General features: G+C 37.8%; 1 pseudogene; it reads left to right on the top strand.

Annotated features, from left to right (window-relative positions):
• Window positions 1-2,439: 2,439 nt before the first annotated feature.
• Window positions 2,440-5,825, top strand: LOC120523851 (annotated as a pseudogene).
• Window positions 5,826-6,121: the final 296 nt, after the last annotated feature.

Below are 6,121 nucleotides of genomic sequence, written 5' to 3' on the forward strand. Positions count from 1 at the left end.
GATTTAAGACAAACTGTGTGCATTAAAAATGTACATAAACGTATGTAAAACATATGAGATGATATGTTTTGCACATTAACCACTTCTTAATAATTTACTTTTTCCCCAGCCATGCATCAATTTCATTGAATATAAATATAATTTATAGATGTTAACCCTATAGATGTTGCATACATTACACAAAACTTTTCTGTATTAGAAATTAATCACGAGTTAATTCTCCTTTAGCAGACCTTGTGCGCTTCTCTGTAGTTGGAATAATCATGTATCTACATGTGACTTAGAGTTTCTTTATATACAACATTTTTGGTTTGTCCTCCTGGAGTCAAAATATATAAATTTTCTCTATGACTAATTCGTGAAACATGCTACATAAAAAAATAGAAATGAGAAAAACGGCAACACCGCCGGGAACAACACTAAATGAGATAAAGTAAAAGTCTACTAAACACTAAAGTACAAAACAAAGTAGAAAGTAACAGTAAACTGCAACACCGCCGGGAACACCGGCACACCGCGTCTACTAAATACTAAGAAACACTAAGGAGAAACACTAAAGGAAAAAATACTATTCAGTAAGTACTGCACCTAGTAAACAGTATGTCAGTAAAGGAGAGAGGACTAAACACTAAGGAAAAAGAACGGCAAGACTGCGTCAGCTGCGGAGCTCAGCTCGGAGCGAATTCAAGTGAATGAAATGAGGTGGAGGGGACATGATCACGTGACTCCCCCACCCGCCTTAACTCTCTATCTCTCAACAAACACACAAACACAGTCTCTCGGATCCCAACTCTCCTTTATATGTATAGATGATTATGTCTGAAATACAATACATTGCGATTAATATTTTTGATCAAAATCAACTGGGTTTTAATCACGCAGTTAATTGTGATTCCGTTTTTTTTTATCGAACAGCAGTCCTAACCAATCCATCAATCCATTTTCTGAACCCACTTTATCCTAACCAAGACTGCAGAAAAGCTGGAACCTATTACAGCAAGAATAGGGCACAAGGTAGGTGGGCAAAATCTAAAAATTCCCATTATTCAACTTATTACCTATTTGAATTCAAAAGAATAAACTTTCCTGTAAAATTGTGTTTCACATTTGTCATCAACAGAGGCCAAAGTCAGTTACTATGAAAAGCAGTAATTGATCTACGTTTGAAATGTTTTACTCATGGCCAATTGTATATGTTCCATATTTAAGAGTAAGGAGCTCCAGCAAACTGATAATATTGTTATTGGTTAAAAAAAAAAAATCTGCAAATATATTATACAAAGAAAGCACTTAGTTACATACAGTAGTACTTCTGATATAATCAATTTACTGACAGCGCCGTAACACATTGTCTTAGAAAATACAAAAAATTAATTCACATTAAGGAGGACTATTTTCAGCAAATCAGATTGGCATTCAAAATAATACTGTCTCTGTTAACTGACCCTTCTGCAACAGTGCTAAGATTTTAGATATTTCAGTATCTTTGAGAGAGAATCTCATATTCAATCTATTTCTTGCTTTGCTCTTTAAAAGATTAGGAGATGAGAAAATCTCATTTAATTAGATGTAGTACTGCACACGTGTATGTATTTTAATGAAACCTTTAACTCACTAATAAATTCAAATAAACTTTTATATAGCACGATTATTACACAGAAACTAGTACATTCTAAAACAAGCAAGCAAGTAGATTAAATAAAAGTGATTTGTTACTGTACTGAAGAAAAGACTACATTATAAAGAATATAATTGTTAATATTTTTTGTGCACAGACTTTTACTGTATTCAACAAATACAAAGTTTGAAACAAGGACAACATGTTTTAAACAAAAATAACTCACCCAAATCTGTAAGGAGAAAATTAGATAAAAAGATATATGTGTAACCCATTCCAGACCACAGTGGACCATCAGATAACTATAATTAGATTCACAAGGAACAATATCCATTTTTAATATTGGCAAATTAAGAATGTCAGAATGTCAGGTAAAATGGCTTTATTGTCGTATCATGCATACACAGTATTGCAGCATACAGTGGCCAAAATGTTCTCAAGAACTGCAGTACAACATACAACAAAAATACAGGACACGTGCAAGAGAGGCAAAGAGCTATACTAGTATAAATTCATATAAACTATAAACTCCTCCTGATCACTTCTCCTCTCTCAACACCACTACTGCCACAGATACCCTATGCTCCACTCCATATGTGTCAAACTCGAGGCCCGTGGGCCACATCTGGCCCGGCGTGTAATTATATCCGGCCGGTGAGATCATTTTATATATGATTGTTATTAATGGCCTGGGGATATGAAGCGCTGGTAACAAACTACAGATCCCATAATGCAGCGCTTCTGCTGCCTTGCCGAACACTTCCCGCGTTAATCAAGTCTAGCTTATGATGCTGCAAGTTATTGCGAAGCTATCCCTCATGATGCTGAAGAGAAAAGTTGATTCTGAAAATAGAGCCTTTAAAAACCGATGGGAGGCTGAGTATATGTTTACTGACATTGCCGGTAAACCAGTGTGTCTCATTTGTGGAACTAATGTGGCTGTAATTAAAGAATTTAATCTAAGACGGCACTATGAGACAAAACATCAGGATAACCTGAAAGGCCTGAATGCAAAGCAGAAGATACAGAAAGCAGAAGAGTTAAAGAAGAAACTGACACTTCAGCAGACGTTTTTTACCTGTGCAAAATCACAAAGTGAAGCTGCTGTGAAAGCAAGTTTTATCATGGCAGAGGAGATCGACAAATCAGCCAGGCCATTTACCGAGGGAGAATTTCTGAAGAACTGCATGATCAAGGTATTTGACGTCTTATGTCCAGACAAAAAGCAGATGCTGGCAAATGTAAGCCTGAGTAGACATACGATTGCTGATCGAGTTTGTGAGATGGCCACTGATTCCCCTTATCAAGCGGGGTCATTTTTGCTAAATCGCTTGTAATTCGACCTCTCCAAATTAGAATCATTGCTGTTATTGAACTATTTGGAGTATAAACACATGTTTGGTCTCGTTGTAAAGGTAACATTCTCTAGTTTCACCCTTAGTAGTCAGAATCACTGTAGGTGTGACTGATCAAAAGTTATGCACATTAGAACTCACAAAAAAAACGAATTTTTTTGTTCTCGCCTAAGTTTTTTTTATGAAAATAAAGGAAAATAAAGCTGCAGTAGGTAGGTGAGGAGAGAAACACACTATGTACCAACAGAATAACTTGTTGACTACTCAAATTTCAAATTTGAAAAGAATACCTGTAAAAATGACATTTTTACACCAGTTTTTATGTGGGCATGCCCAGGTGCTTTTTAGAGGGACCATTATCCACATTTTGGAACGTATGGAAAGAGTGTAATAACTTTTGAATGCTTCAACCCACATATATCAATGAGGGCTCTACTGAAAGCTTACACCTAAAGGAATCTATATCTACACACAGTGTCACTCTATTAGTTATAAAAATAATAAAAACAATAAAAAATACACATTTCTATGTAAAAATAGTCAATACAAGTCTTATGGGCCAAAAATATATATATATTTTTATTTTTTACTTTTTTTTTTTATAAAATGCACACAAACTATATACATTTCTTTTACAAACTGTTACAACACAGCTCAGCGTTTTTCCATGTGCCACTTGATGGCAGCAATCACTAGCAAGCAGAAAGCACAAGGGAGTGGCACATGTCGCTCTCTGCCATTAGACGTCTCCTGGGCCGATTGATTACTTTCACGCCGTGTACATGCATCTATTATTTAATCGAGTGTATTTACGTTTATCGGTACTTTTATTCATATTTAAAATGCGAAAAAACTTGGCGAAATCACAACAAACAACCACGCACCAACTCTGCAGACTGGCACAAATGCCACCTTTGCACAGCTCCGATCGTTTTGTTTACAAGTTAGTATGGCAAGTTACATATCAAAATGCTCGGCTGCTCATTGGCTGTAAGTTTTGAGTGTCACTCACAGTGTCCAATCAAACTGGTAGATTCTACCAGGGTTTGGAGTTGTACGTCATCGTTCAGCTGTCTGTGACACTCGTTGGCTATACGAGGTCGTAATTGGCCAACTTAGGTTTTGATCAGAAGCTAACACTTCCATATTACATGCGGTAGCATGGTTATCGCCGACAGAAACAAATTACGTCTGATATGATCAATAGAAATGAAAAAAAATTACGTAGCTAGTCTCAAGTTATGAAACGTTTTCTGGAGTTTGTGTCCCTTTGAGGATATATCGTGTGTTTTGGACCTAATCGTTTTACTGGATTATATTCGCTGGAGCCTTACGGACAGAATGGGATCAATACTGCTCGGAAATATTGATGTTTGACATGCAGGGGGTCTTCAAAGGTAGGGACAGTCAACTCTTAAAAGTATGTACTTCTCTGTAAAAAAGGCTTTAGTGTCAGTGCTGTGGTTGTTGTGTGTCAAAATGGTTTATATCATCGGTAAGACGAGACTTTGAAGTTTCATTTGATGGGTAGTATGTCGAGATGCATGGCAGATGGGCATGCACACATTACTGTAACGTTTTTGAACCGCTGTTATGTCCCGGGACCGGTACGTGTGCGCGTTAAGGGGTTTAAGAACACAGCTGAGTGAAAGAAGCAAAGACTTTATTGCACACTTTCTTGCTGTGGATGAAAGTACTGACATGACTGATACTGCACAGCTGGCTATCTTCATCCGTGGAGTGGACTCCAATTTGGGCGTTACAGAGGAAATAATGGACATTAAATCGATGCACGGAACGACGACTGGAAAAGACATTTTTGAAAATGTATGTCAAAGTATAACCGACATGAAACTGCCCTGGGACAAACTTATTGCACTTACAACTGATGGAGCACCATCTATGTGTAGTGAAAAAAGTGGACTAGTGGGAAGGATGCGAGTAAAGATGCAGGAGGAGAACTGTACTGGTGAGTTAACGGCATATCACTGCATCATACACCAGGAAGCACTATGTGGCAAAGTCCTGAAGATGGACAATGTAATGAGCACTGTAACACAAACCGTAAACTTTATCCGAGCTAAAGGTTTAAATCACTGGCAATTTCAGTCCTTTATGCGGGAGATATATTCAGAGTTTGCGGACATTCCTTATCATACAGAGGTGCATTGGCCAAATCGGTGAAAAGTTCTCAACAGAGTTTTTGAGCTCAGCAACGAAATCTGCCAGTTCATGGACAGTAAAGGAAAAGACTCCACCAATTTTAGGGATGAAAAGGGGAAATGCAAGTTGGAATTTCTGGCTGACATAACAGCTCAACTCAACGCCTTAAACCTCCAGCTCCAGGGATGTGACCACATGATCACTGACATGTATGATGCAGTGAAGGCATTTCAAGTGAAGCTGCTTTTATGGGAGACACAAATGCACCAGTGCAACTTGCCCCACTTTCCCTGTTGCCAAGTAATGTTGAACCAAGTCGACACAACAGTGTTCCCAAATACGTACTTTGCTAATAAACTGAGCGCACTGCGCACGGAGTTCGCACGGCACTTTGATTACTTTGGAGAACAAAAAAAGAATTTTGAGTTGCTTCGCAACCCATTTGCCGTCTGCACCTGTGCAGATTCAGATGGAGGTCATTGAGCTGCAGTGTAATGGCACACTGAAGGCAAAGTACGATACTGCAGGGCCCGCACAGTTTATTCACTCCATTCCCGCAGAAATGCTCGAGCTCCGTCTACATGCGGCTCTAACCTTATGCATGTTTGGTAGCACATATCGCTGATGAGCACCTGCAGTCCATCCTGAGAATCTCCACAACACAGAACCTCACACCAAACATAAACGAACTTGTTGCCAAAAAAAGATGCCAGGCGTCCAACTATGATAAAATGACATAAGAGCAAAGACAACTGAATGATTTGATTTTGCTGAAAAGCACAAATTTTATTTATATTTCCAGGTTTTGTTATGCAACAACAACAACATTTATTTATATAGCACATTTTCATACAAACAGTAGCTCAAAGTGTTTTACATAATAAAGAATAGAAAAATAAAAGACAATAAGAAAACAAAATAAATCAACATTAATTAACATCGAATAAGAGTAAGGTCCAATGGCCAGGGGGGACAGAAAAAACAA

Source organism: Polypterus senegalus, chromosome 1, assembly GCF_016835505.1.
Source record: "Polypterus senegalus isolate Bchr_013 chromosome 1, ASM1683550v1, whole genome shotgun sequence".
NCBI lineage: Eukaryota > Metazoa > Chordata > Cladistia > Polypteriformes > Polypteridae > Polypterus > Polypterus senegalus.